The sequence below is a fragment of the Pinus tabuliformis genome, chromosome 1_1 (assembly GCF_031772625.1).
Source record: "Pinus tabuliformis cultivar Carrire ecotype Pingquan chromosome 1_1, CPIR1, whole genome shotgun sequence".
Taxonomy (NCBI): Eukaryota; Viridiplantae; Streptophyta; class Pinopsida; order Pinales; family Pinaceae; genus Pinus; species Pinus tabuliformis.
The window spans coordinates 726,420,697-726,433,961 of NC_142297.1; the positions used below are offsets into that span (position 1 = coordinate 726,420,697).

General features: G+C 43.2%; 1 pseudogene; it reads left to right on the forward strand.

Moving 5' to 3' along the window:
• The first annotated feature begins 7,153 nt into the window (after positions 1 to 7,153).
• On the forward strand, positions 7,154 to 10,123 carry LOC149215975 (25S ribosomal RNA; annotated as a pseudogene).
• Positions 10,124 to 13,265: the final 3,142 nt, after the last annotated feature.

A 13,265-nucleotide genomic window follows, 5' to 3' on the forward strand; every position in this document is an offset into this window, starting at 1 on the left:
CAATTTCCTACTTTATAATGCATGCAGATCGAGTATGTTGTATATATAAGCCTGGGGGTATGGCAAAGAAGTAGCCCGTGAGCTTAGGCGGGTAAGATAACTACGCGGAAGCATGCTAAAATGGCCTTAGAAGAGGTTTTCACCTCACCCGCTGCTTAAGTCCTCGCATGCACCTTGCCTGATTGGATGGAAGAAAAGAAGGAAGGTTCAATCTTACATGCATTCAATCAGATATTGGGCTAAAGCACAATTTGAGTTATTGAACCTAGATGGAGCATACTGCTTCGACCCCATCCACACTAATATTGTCTTTATCAAATATGCATTTGGAGACGTTTTTAGGATCGACCAGAACTGACCAACCTGGTGCCTGAATATGGGAATCTTATTGCTGCACACCTCACTTTTAGGCACTATTCTTCAGAATCTTCTTCTTATTGCTATGATTTAGAACCCACCCTTACTAACTTGGTGCTAGCCCCCCACCTCCTATTTCAGATGGGAATCTTCTTGAGAACCTCTCAGCTGTTTAGATCGGGCCTTTATATACGTTATTTATTGATCCCATCTTTTGATTATGTCACCGTATCTGACTTTATGAAAATGATTATTTGCTTTCTTTACAACCCCACCATGACTTACCATCTTTGCACAACCCCAACTTTGAGAAGTGCTTTCAGAATAAAACCACTTCACCACACCAATGCCCTTCTTGCTTTTAGGGAAGACCCCTGGCCCTGCTGCATGAATGTAAGTTTGACAGCTCAGTTGTGGGTGGGATCCTTTGAGGAAGAACTACCTTAGGAAATACTCCCAACAGAGTTGAGGGGGTAGGCACTTTGAACTTTGCTATTCACTTTGACCTACTGGATTACTGAAGTACGACAACCTACCAACCTTTCTGATCAAGTGTGTAGTATATTATAAGTAAAGCAGTATTTCATAAAGAGGAGAGGCCAGTTCTATGAGGATCCCACCATGCTAGTTGGTTCCTGTGCCATCCACTTCCCTTCTTTTCATCCACTGTGTAGGCTTTTCAAAAGTAAAGACAAACGGTCTAAGTGCCAATGCCAACTCAAGCTGGTGAGATCTCTCTCTAAGCTCAGGTAAGTGAGCCTTTATTATTAAGGGGGATGGCAACGTTGTTGGTTGAAGTCAAGTAGGTTCCACCTTTGTAGCACTCACTGTAAAGGTCTGTAGTCTCAGGGCACCTACCATTTTTGGGATTTCAAATCCTAACAATAAGAAGAAGGTTCTTCATTATAGTGCTTACCATCCAATCCTAAAGGTTCAGATTCGCTATCCCACCCAACCTAAGTCTATCTCAAAGTTGTATAAATCAATTACATATATAACAAATATCAAAAGAAAATTCCACAAATGGGCCCATAGCCCGAAGGCACACACCCACCTTTCTTTCAAAACTGTTGGAGTCTTGGATTTCAAAAGCCCTTGCTTGTTGAAACTGTGATGAAATGTCCAAAGGGAGGGGGGTCTGGATCAACTTTGTCTCCACAAGTTCGTTTTCATAATATCTGCTTCCTTCCTAAGGCAGGATGACCCCACCCATTTCCATAAACTACCTTGCTTTAGCCCGGCTCGACAACAAGATAAAGAGTGAAATCCACTCGATATACCTTCTTTTATTTAAAAAGGCCTTTTCACACTCTATAAAGCCAATTGGCATTATGTTGGGGCAAGGATTATAGCCATCAAATTGCGGTTTCGAGACCCAAAGGTCCTTGGAGAGGTTCATACATGCATCGAAACTCTCTTAAAATGCCATTTTAGGAGCTGTGAGGATATTTGTTAGAGCTCGATATGAGAGGCTTGGAGCTCATTACCCTTAAACCTATGATCTATTTTGTTACGACCCTTTCTCCTTTCTTGGGAAGTTGAAAGGGCGAGGCGGGGACAGGGTTAGATGGTGACATCAGCGAGCGGTTGGTGAGCCCCAGTATTGTAGCAATAATGCTACAACTCCTGGAACTCCCTACTTTAATTTTATCAACCCGGTAGTTTGTAACAAACTTAGAAGCGACGGTGCTCTATGCACAAGTACTAGCTCTTGCCGCAGCTGTCACTTGGTCAGCTGGCACAAGTCCACTAGGAGCTTAAGCCAACTTCTATGAGCTCTTAGAAGAAGCTTTTTAATTGATGGATGAAAGCTAACTCGAAGGAAGCTAATCTAATTGCAAAAAGAAACTGAAAGCCAAAAAGAAACGCAAACCCTAGCAAACCCTAATTCTACCAGCCAGTCCTACTGACGCAAAGGAGAGCATGAAAACTACTAAAAGAGATGCCATTACTTCTATGAAGGTAAAATACATGTGTCTAGACTACCTCTATCTGAAGGAAACATCTTTTTGTATTTTTGCTTAAGTTGTTGGAATTAGCATGCATGTGCTTCTAACTATTTTTGACTGTGCAGAGGTGGATCAAGGAGGAGAAATGCTTGGGAAAGGTTGGGATGGTACAGAGAGGGTCTAAGGAGTCCCCAACACCCTTCCAGAGAGTTTCACAGAGTTTGGCCATCAAGAAACCTCATTCGTGAGCTTCTACAGGAAGTCTGCAGGGGTTCTACAGGATGTTCAGGATTTCTACGGGATGTTATGTAATTCTTCTACATGATGTTTCGAAATGGGATTTTGGAGCATGGATGGAGGGAAAAAGATGGAGGAATGAGTATGGAGGTGAAATAGGGGTGTGAAGAGGTCTAGGACTTGGTGGATGAGGCTAAGGAGCGATTGGATTTGTTCAAGGATGGAGGAAGCGATGATGCACAAGAATGTAGGAATTAGGGCAAGGTGGGGAAAGTATGGCAAATGAAGGGTACGAATCATGGACTAAGGGTTGGAGCAGATTATCTGATGGATTATGGGTAGATAGAGAAGGATAACAGGTACTCTACAAGCGGTTTTTCAAACTGAACAAACAAAGACATGCAAGAAAACAAAGATCTAGTTATGCTACCCTAATATGATCTAGCTAACAGTAACAAGAGTGGACAACAGCTTTATTTATAACAAGAACCACGTTCAACACGTGAGCAAGAACATTCCAAAAGATCTGAATGCATGACTAACTCCTACCAATCTATTCTAAACATAAAAAGCTACTTTAACCATCAAGAGCAACCTAAATAACAAAGCAAGACTTAAATTTAAAGAGCAGATTTTATTTTAAGAACGCAGCAAACACACATAAAGATAAACAAAGGAGGTACTGGGTGCTTGAGATGGGCCCAACCCCAAGAGCTACAGCCTCCTAAGAGAGATTTAGACTGGTGCAAAGCTGGATTCATCTTTATTGATCAAGAAATGAAGAGTTACATCAAAACTTTCCACAAGGAGAGCTTGAAAATGAGCTGCAGCAAAACTAATCTATTGCCTAAAAATCGAACTACAAAATGACTACAACAAGACTATGAAATGACTAACTACCAACTACAAAATGACTAACCACCAGCTACTATCTACTGGCTAACTAGCTAACATCCACTGGCTACACTGGCTAACCAAAATGAGGCCCTAAACCTTCTTATTTATACAAATTGAGGACCCAACAGTCCTCCTAAACTTTAGGGACTCGGCTGCCCAAAACTTGGAGTTAACAACAGTCCTACTTGACTTGCTTGGCTGCCCTTGTGCTGATTGATTCGGTGGCCCTTGAACTCCGAGCTGATGGTGGAGAATTCGAGGTAAGGGCCCATAAATGAAGGGGACACCTTCCTACAAATCCTCTCCCTTGTCTTCCCACGAATTTGGCTGCCAAGTGCTCATTAAGACCTTCAATTTTGTCTCCAAATTGACTAAAAAGGCTACACAAAGCACCCATTAGACTTGTTGGCATAATGACTAACCAAATTCACTCTATTAACATAAATATAATAAAAAACATGCAATAAACTAATGAGAATGGTGGATTAAGTCAAATTAGGAGGTTGAATGAGCCCAAATAATTGTCCATTTTTGGGGCTCATCAGCGGTGAGGAGGGTAACAGACCGGACAACACCTTCCTCGAAAACCTGAACTTACCCTACCACCTGAATACCCAGAAAGAGAATGACCTTAAGGACCACCTTGAACCTTACCCCACCACCTTCTTATCATTATCACCTGGAAATGGAATGTCTAGCATACCCTTATATATGGGCCATTAAAACACTTTCCCAGGGCTTCTATTCTATTAGATAGCCCTTCTAGCTCTTTGAGGGGAAGAAATCAATCACAAGGGCCTTTCAATGGTCCTTTCTTCTTTTCTTGCCCCCTCAATCTAGCTAGCTCAAGTAATACCAGGTTCTGTCCTGAAAGAAATGCATATATTTGGAACTTATAGATTTATGCCTCACGACGCCCCTCAATGCATATGAAATATTATCCCTTCCATGAATTGGCCTAGCGCTAGCATCGGGTAATAGTATTTCCTTACTAGCCGTGGTCTTAAGCCTTGCCTTACTAGTTTATTCCATTTATTATTTCCTATATCCGGTGATCCTTTTATTAGGAACTTACTTATAAAAGATTTGGAACTTCTAAACTTATGCCTCATGGAGGAGTATGCTCTTATCAAGGGCGCATATCTTCCCGAACTATCATAATTGAGGGTAATAAACAAAGGTAGAAAAGGGATACACTTATTGCTACAGGAAAGGGATAACCTTCTTCTCTTTGAGGGGAGGGCCAAATATAAGATAAGGTGCTTAGGCTTTCATAATTGATCGTACTATTTTATAATAATGCTTGCCTTATTACTTGAAACAAAGTCTTTCATTCATGTAAAGTTAGGGTAATGAAATCATTTTTCAATTTGTAATTACATATATAAAAGAATGAACAGCCTGGTACTTCTTTCTTTGGTCGAGTGTCTTTCGACTGTCCCTACGCTCCTAAGTGATGATCAGGTGGTTGGTAAAAACACGGTTGGTTAAGCTTACTTTTGAGAATCGCTGACTGGGGCTAGGCTTATTGGCCTCATTACCAGGTCTAGATCCTGAGCCACTTCAATTATACCTTAGCGACTGGAGGAGTATACTAAGCACATATTTCATTTAATAGCATCCATTCTCAAATGAAACTTCTTGCACCTCGAGATCATTACCCCACCAGGAGAGGACCATAGGCATACCTTTGCTTTGAACTTCTTCAGACATATTAAAAGCGGCAACGAAACGAAATTCTCATCCAAAAAGCACATTCCATTATTATCCACCTCCGAAAACAAATTCTATGATCTCCAAATAAATTATCCAAAGCAAAGAAGGAAGGAAGTGCGATGTGTTCAGAAACTCGAGATCGTAAATGGATTCAGGTACCACTCTTATCGCCTCTTTCATAATCTTCTCTATTGGCACTACTACTATGAGTGGTCTGAATTTCAACCCTTATTTATTATATTGGAAAGGGGAGAAAAGCCTGTTTTTTTCTCCCCCTCGATATCTGAGGCCCTCCTGCCGGGACAAATTGGATTTCTGGAAACAATCTTTAAGGAAGTACACCTTCAGCCGGCTCGAACAATGTTATCCCCTTTTCTTTATTTCTTCTCCTCTCCCATTGGTCTTCACCATCCTTCCTCACCCTCCTCTCCCTTTGGTCGAGACGGGCTTAACGCCCTCCTAACGTCAGGTGAGCCATCCTTCGGGGATTGGGGTGGGTGGGTAAATAGTTAGCAATCCCTCTCCTTGACAGTCGAGTGTGCTTACACACTGTCACCCATATGATGGATGAGCGACTATGTCCCTCACCATATGATGGATAAGCGACTTCATCCCTCTCCTGGTGGTCGAGCCATGCTGTAGCATCCTCTCCTTTTAGTAGAGCGTGCTAACACACCATCACCATATGATGGATGAGTGAGAAATCCCTCACCCATATGAATGAGTGAGTGACTTCGTCCCTCTCCTTGTAATTCGAGTGTGCTAACGCACCCTCACCCATATGAAATGAGTGAGTGACTCCATCCCTCTCCTTTTAGTCGAGTGTGCTAATGCAACCTTCGAATGCCGAAAATGCGGCCATTCATGATGCGAAAGTAGGCTCGACCATAAGCCCACTACCCAATAAGCATCAAGGAAGGCAGGGATCGACCACCGAGAGAGGAATTATTTATGTAATTATGTATATAATGAATGAATGCATCGAGATATGTGTCATACTAGATTCGATGCGAGTCTTTCTTGGGATATTGAATGACACTTTCTCATATACGTAATTACAATTCATTCCTAATAGATTGAATGACGATTTCCCTCATTCGACTAATGAGATAGGTCATTCCATGATCGATATTATATACATAATTACCTCAAATTAGATTGCGTAATGACGTATATAAATAATGACTGGAATCATAGACAAGTTTCAGTCCTGATTGATCGATTCATGGGAATATTGGTAAGTGTGAAAGACGCATCCCAGTGCAGAGCGTGTGAATTTGGTGACCTACGGGGCCCAGGACATAGTGTCAAAGTAGCACTCATGGAAATCAATTTCCTACCTAGTTTTCTTCAGCAGGATATTGGATTGAGATCGGTTCTATATCCCAAACCGTCACGGGTGAACAAGTAGAGTATACTAGGGCGCTTGAGAGAACCATGTTTCAGGGTCAAAATGACCCCGTCACTTCCATAATGACATATATAATATATGCATTGATAAGAAAGTGTAATGACATATATAATAGCAACATTTTCTGGTGTAATTACTGCTATCGAGTCATGATTGGAAGGCATGGCAGAGGTTCGTGAGATCGATCTAATTGCTTGCAAAATGACATATATCGAGTCATTCATGCATAATGACATATATAATGAGATTGATTTCGAATGAGATTGATTTCGATCACTAGAGAGAGAGACAAAATCAAAGCACACTCAAAATATAACGAGTCATAACTAGAATCACGTACAGGGAAAAGGTCCTCTCCCTTATGGTCGAGCCTGCTTGTGCATCCTAAGTGATTGATCAATTGATGGGAATTTGGTGCGGTGTGAAGCAAGTTCAATGCCTGCTGTATCAGAAAGAATGCATCGGATGGATGCCCGGGCATTGAGAGGGAAGGACGCTTCCAAAGGCGAAAGGCCGTGGGGAGATACCGTCCGTGATCCATGGATTTCTGATCGGGAAACCGTATCCAAGCCCCATGGCTAGTCCATGCTCCTTGGACTTGAAAGACTTAGCGAAATGAAACATATAAGTAGCTATGGGAAGGGGAACCAACCGAGACCCTGTTAGTAGTGGCAAAAAGAAAGTGGATTGGGCAAATACTAAGCAACAAAGGTTTTCGTTTCGATCTTGGTCTCATTTTCCTAGCCTTGCCTTCTCTGCGTGATTCATTTCAGTTCATTGGATGATGGAAGAACCAGGCATGTCGATCTTTGCCCTTTTATTTAGGCTATAAGGTGTCGTAAGGAACTTTAGTTGCTCAACCATAAGGAAGAGGTAGGCAGAATTGTGAATGAAAAGGTTGGAAGATCTGGCCAAAGAAGGTGATAGCCCTGTAGAGAGTCCCATGGTTCGTTCTGTAAGTAAAACACAACGTGTTTGAATTAGGATCGCTTCGTAGTGAGAAAGGGGGACCACCCTCTAAGCCCAAGTATTCCTCAATGATCGATAGCGTACAAGTACCATGAGGGAAAGGTGAAAAGAACCCTAGGAAAGGGAGTTCAATAGAAAGAAATCCGATGTGAACAATCAGTCGAAGGAATTTATTGCTTGACCCTCCGGGGGAAAGAAGCAAAGCTGCGGGTAAGATTCTCAGGGTCTAATGTGGCCGGAAATACCCTCTATTTGTTTCAAATACCTGAGCAGAGCTCAGGGTTGGGTTGAATTGGACGCGACTTATCCTAACGACGTACCTTTTGCATAATGGGTCAACGAATAAATGGTAGCATCAGCTTAAGCCATTAGGTGTAAGCGCTTTCCAGCCAAGGAATCTCCCAGTTGTGACTATTTGACCTGAAACCAATCGATCTAGCCATGAACAGGTCGAAGAGAGCTCCAATAGGCCTTGGAGGACCGAACCTACGTATGTGGCAAAATACGGGGATGACTTGTGGCTAGGGGTGAAAGGCCAACCAAGATCAGATATAGTTGGTTTTCCGCGAAATCTATTTCAGTAGAGCGTGCGTATAATATGGCCTGAGGTAGAGCACTCAATGGGCTAGGGTGGCCCAAAGCTTGACCAACCCCAAGGAAACTCCGAGTATAGGCTTAATCAATTGTACAGATAGACTTTGGGTGCTAAGATCAAGAGTCGAGAGGGAAACAACCCAGATTGTACGCTAAGGTCCCTAAGAAATCGCTTAGTGGAAAAGGAAGTGATCGAGCGATGACAACCAACAGGTGGTCTTGGAAGCAACCATCCTTCGAAGAAAGCGTAATAGCTCACTGGTCTAGCTCCATGGCACTGGAAATGTATCGGAGCTTAAATGACTCACCGAAGCGATGAGACCTTGGAAGCGTTAAGCGGGCTCTCAAGACCCAAGGATCTTTATTTCTCACCCGTAACGGTGAGGTATTTCTTGCTTGACTAATAGGAGAGGTAATTTCTTTCTCGACTAACAGGAGAGGAGGGCGAGAAAGCGAGGCACCAACCAAGTGTTAGTAGCAGGACATTCTGTCAATCAGGGAAGGGACAACACTTGGAGATATCATAAGTGAGAATGCTGACATGAGTAACGATGAATCATGTGAAAAACATGATCGCCTTCTAGTTCCAGGGTTTCTACGTTCAATGAATCTACATAGAGTGAATCGGTCCCTTAGGAACCCCCGAAAGGTCTTTCGTCCGATGGGTACATGAAAGTGACGAAGTTGCCCCGACTACTGAACCATGCATGTCTGTTGAAGTGGATTGGATGAGAGTTCGATTTTCTTGCCAACCAAATTGAATGAATGCAAAAGCACACTTCTGTTAGGGTTTCAACTTCCAAGAAAAAACTTTGAATTGGGAGGGCGATCCTCCCGGTGAACTAACGGTACCCCAAACGGACACGGGTGAACAAGTAAAGTATACTAGGGTGCTTGAGAGAACCATGTTGAAGGAACTCGGCAAAAGAACCCTGTAACTTTGGGAGAAGGGGTGCTCTCCCTCATCTTTGGATTGGGAAAGTGACACATACCAGGGGGTAGTGACCGTTTATTAAAAACACAAGACTCTGCCAAGTGGTAACACGATGTATAGAGTCTGACACCTGCTCGGTGTTGGAAGGAGAAGTGTGAGAAGCTTCGAATGGAAGCCGCTGGTAAATGGCAGCAGTAACTCTAATTGTCCTAAGGTAGTGAAATTCCCTGTCGCATAAGTAGCGACCTGCACGAATGGTGTAAATACTGCCTCGCTGTCTCTGACATGGACCCAGCGAAATTGAATTCTCCGTGAAGATGCAGAGTACCAATGGCCAGATGGTAAGACCTCGTGCACCTTGACTATAGATTCGCAGTGACATCCTCTTACGAATGTGTGGGATAGGTGGGACGTGGGGAATTATCAATCCTAGAATACCACTCTTTCGTCTAAGGATGCCTAATTGCTTCTTTCTCTAGATTGATTCTTAGGGCAGGACACTGCAAGGTGGGTAGTTTATCTGGGGTGGATGCCTCCCAAAGAGTAAAGGAGGTGTGCGAAGGTAGGTGCTTTCAATAAGCAAGCGTAATGGTCTAAGCCTGCCTGACTGTGAGACTCACTAGTCGAATAGAGACGAAAGTCAGCCATAGTGATCCGGGAGTCCCACGTGGATGGGCTCTTGCTCAACGGATCAAAGGTACACTGGGGATAACAGGATGATGACTCCCAAGATCTCTTATCGACGGAGTCGTTTGGCACCACGATGTCGACTCATCACATCCTGGGGTTGAAGAAGGTCCCAAGGGTTTGGTTGTTCACCGATGAAAGTGTTACGTGAGTTGGGTTTAGAACGTCATGAGACAGTTCGATTCTTATCTACCGCTGGTGTTGAAGGGAGAACTGTGAGGAGACAACCCTAGTACGAGAGGACTGGGTTGGACCAGCCTATGGTGTGCCGGTTGTCATGCTTAGCAGAGCTGGGCAACCAAGCTGGTATAGAAGAACTGCTGAAAGCATCTAAGCGGGAAATCCTTCTCTAGACAAGTTCTCGTACAAGGTGAAAGAACATCACTTTGATAGGTGATAGGTGTAAGCACTACGAGGTGTTCAGTAATATCGTACTAAACCAAAAAGAACCTGCTCTTTCTTCCAGGAAAAACCACAACTATTTCAAGCAAAGCAGAGCGGGCCTAATACTATAGATAGAGATTTCAAAAAGGCCTTTTAGCCTTGCCTTGAAAATGGTGGGGGAGGGGAGAGGGTTCATTCCTCCAATATAATGAATTGATCCACACTGGGCTATGATAAGAATAAATCTCCACTCCTCTCTATATAAAGAAGAAGGGGATAAACTGAGGCAATATTATCAAGCTGCGGCTATCCCTCTAGGCCGAAAAAGGATACCCCTTCCCCTTACACCTTCTCGTTCAACTCTCTGGGCTCTCTGGGAAACCGTTATAATGGAGAGCTCATTTAGAAACTTTTTGGCAGGGCGATTTTAGTTCGCTTAATAAGGTCTTGAAGTCTTAAGATTGAGTTGGATTTGGGTTCCCGAGGAGCTGGAACACTGCTCGACCATAAGGAACTTGAGTTGCTCGACCATAAGGAACTTGAGTTGCTCGACCATAAGGAACTTGAGTTGCTTGACCATAAGGTGCTGCTAGTTCGCTCGACCATAAGGGAGAGAGGGAGGGAGAGGGAGAGGCATCTTTTGAATTGAAATCTCTCCATTTTTAAAAGGATAGAGAGCTTTCCCTTCTGTTTTAAAAAGGCCTGCCCCAAAACCAAAAACTTTGATTTGGAGGGCCCACAGGCCCTTTGAAAATAGAGAGAGGGCGTGACTCTTTTCCCTTATTAAGATTACAGATTCCAAGGAAGTGCCACGCTTTTAGTTCAGTTTGGTAGAATGTAGGTCTCCAAAACCTGATGTCGTGGGTTCAAATCTTACAGAGCGCGAGTAGTTTATCTATCTATACTAAGACAATCTAAAAGTATCTCCTGGGCCTTTTGCCCTTTCAAAATTACCTGTCCTGGCTTTTCTGTTTGATCATCTAGTTATTTACCCTTAATTGAGTCTAACACTTTAGAAACATCTAAGGGGAGATGGGCTACAACATATTCTATCTAAATGACCTCTTAAATAGCTATTCAATTCAATAGCTTTTCAAAGAGGGCATTATTGAATGGCAGTTGCTATTCAATGAAATGAAATGAAATTCAATGGTCATCCTCCTGTTCATAGGCTATCTCCCTTTCCTTATCGGTCTGCTCCTCATCCTGAGTATCACCTTGCTTGAAACTATCACCTGTCTTATTATCAGCCAATGCATCTACTTCATCATCAGATAGATTCTAGGCCACCTCTCTCTTACGGTCGAGCAAGAAATTCCTCACTATTTTTTACCCTCCCCAAGTTCCATATTGGTAAGGGTCAACAGATGTAGTAGCTTGTGTTTGTATCGTGTTGAGGGTTGAGGTTCGAGGTTCAAGGGTAGAGGTTAGAGGGTAGATAACATGGGGGGACTTAGATTATACCTTGTATTGGGACGAAAGATTATACCTCACATTGGGACATGATAGAAATTCAAGCTAAGCGTCGAGTGCAACAACACTTGTATTAAGTGCATGAACTGAAACCTGGCATTGAACCTTGGCATGGAGTACCGACATCTAAACCTGAATCGAGTGAGTACCGACATCTACACTCCAGGCATTGACTCTTGGATGACTCTTGTCATCGAGTGATCGCCATCTATCTGTATCGAGTACCAGCTATCGAAGACCTTCTATCAATGACTGTCTCTGGTCTAGTAGCTAAGCCAAGTAGCTTAACTAAGTAGCCAAGCTAAAGTAGCTTAACCAAGTTGAGCGAAACCAAGCAACCGAGCCCGGGAGCCAAGCGAAGTAACCCAGCCAAGTAGCCCAGTCAAGTAGAAAAGCAAAGTATCCAAGCCTATAAGCTCAACCGAGTCTGGGAGCCAAGCTAAGTAGCGCGTAAGCCCAGCTTATAAGCCAAGCAACCCTACCCAACAGCTCAACTGAGTAGCCCCGCCCATCTAATGAATGCATCCCACCTAACATAAGGAGACGTGATGAAAAGGCAAAATGGATGACTGGAAGTTGTTGAAATAACTGGGTTTGTCGTGTCTCGTTGGGTGTAAACATGCACTCTCCATATTGTATCGTGGATATGGGGAACTGGGTGATTCAAGAACTATGGGGGGCATTGAACTACATCAGGTGTAACTGGGCTTGGTGGAAACGACTTGAGATTGACATCCTTAGTAGGTGGGATGACTTTTGTAGTTCGAAAGGGATAGGAGGGAGATATATATATATATATATATAGATGGATAGGTATCAATCGAGAGGGCAGGTTTCAAGGTAAATATAAGTTGAAGGAGGTTAGGTCGCAAGGTCGAAAGTAAGTAAAGTGGTATCAGGCATACAACAATTGAAGGCAGGTCCCCAGGTCTTGGTGGCTTGTAAGTAAGTTCGCAAGGTCGAATTCGTCAAGATAAAGTGAAATCGTGATCAACGGAATGAGAGCAATAATAATCATAATGTAGGTAGGCGAGCAAGCAAGCCAGGTCGGTGAGAAGCAAGCTAGCAGCCAACAAGCAAGCGATCACGTAATGCCAGCCAGGTCATCTATCTCATCATACCCGTAAGGAATAGGAAGGCCGAATAAGCGAGAAGAGAAAGAAGAAGAAAGGCAGGTTGTTCTATTATATGACTTTGATTTATGAACGTGAGGACTTTACCTCCTAAGTTCTAGGTCCAGCAGCAGAGCCAACAACATCACCATAGCCAGCTAGCCCAGTAGCCAGCGAGTCACTAGCCAGCCAAGCCATCTAACTAATAAGCCAAGCCAGACACCAGGCATACAAAGCCAGCAAGCCAGCTATATAACTAAGCCATACAGACAAAGCTAGTAATACAGTCATAAAGCCAAGCTATACTATGCCTTCCAGCTATACTACTATGCCTCAAAGAATACATTCCAACAACACCAACCAGTTCGAACACAACCATTAGTAGCATCAGAAGCAAGGATAGAGGCAATAGTCAAGGTGGAAGCATCTGTTGAAGAACCAGCACCAATGGCAGTTTTTGAGTTTGATCCAGCAAATGATCCAGTAGTAGATCCAGAAGCAACAGAGCCAGTAGCAGAGATAGAGATAGTGTGAAAATCAGCTTA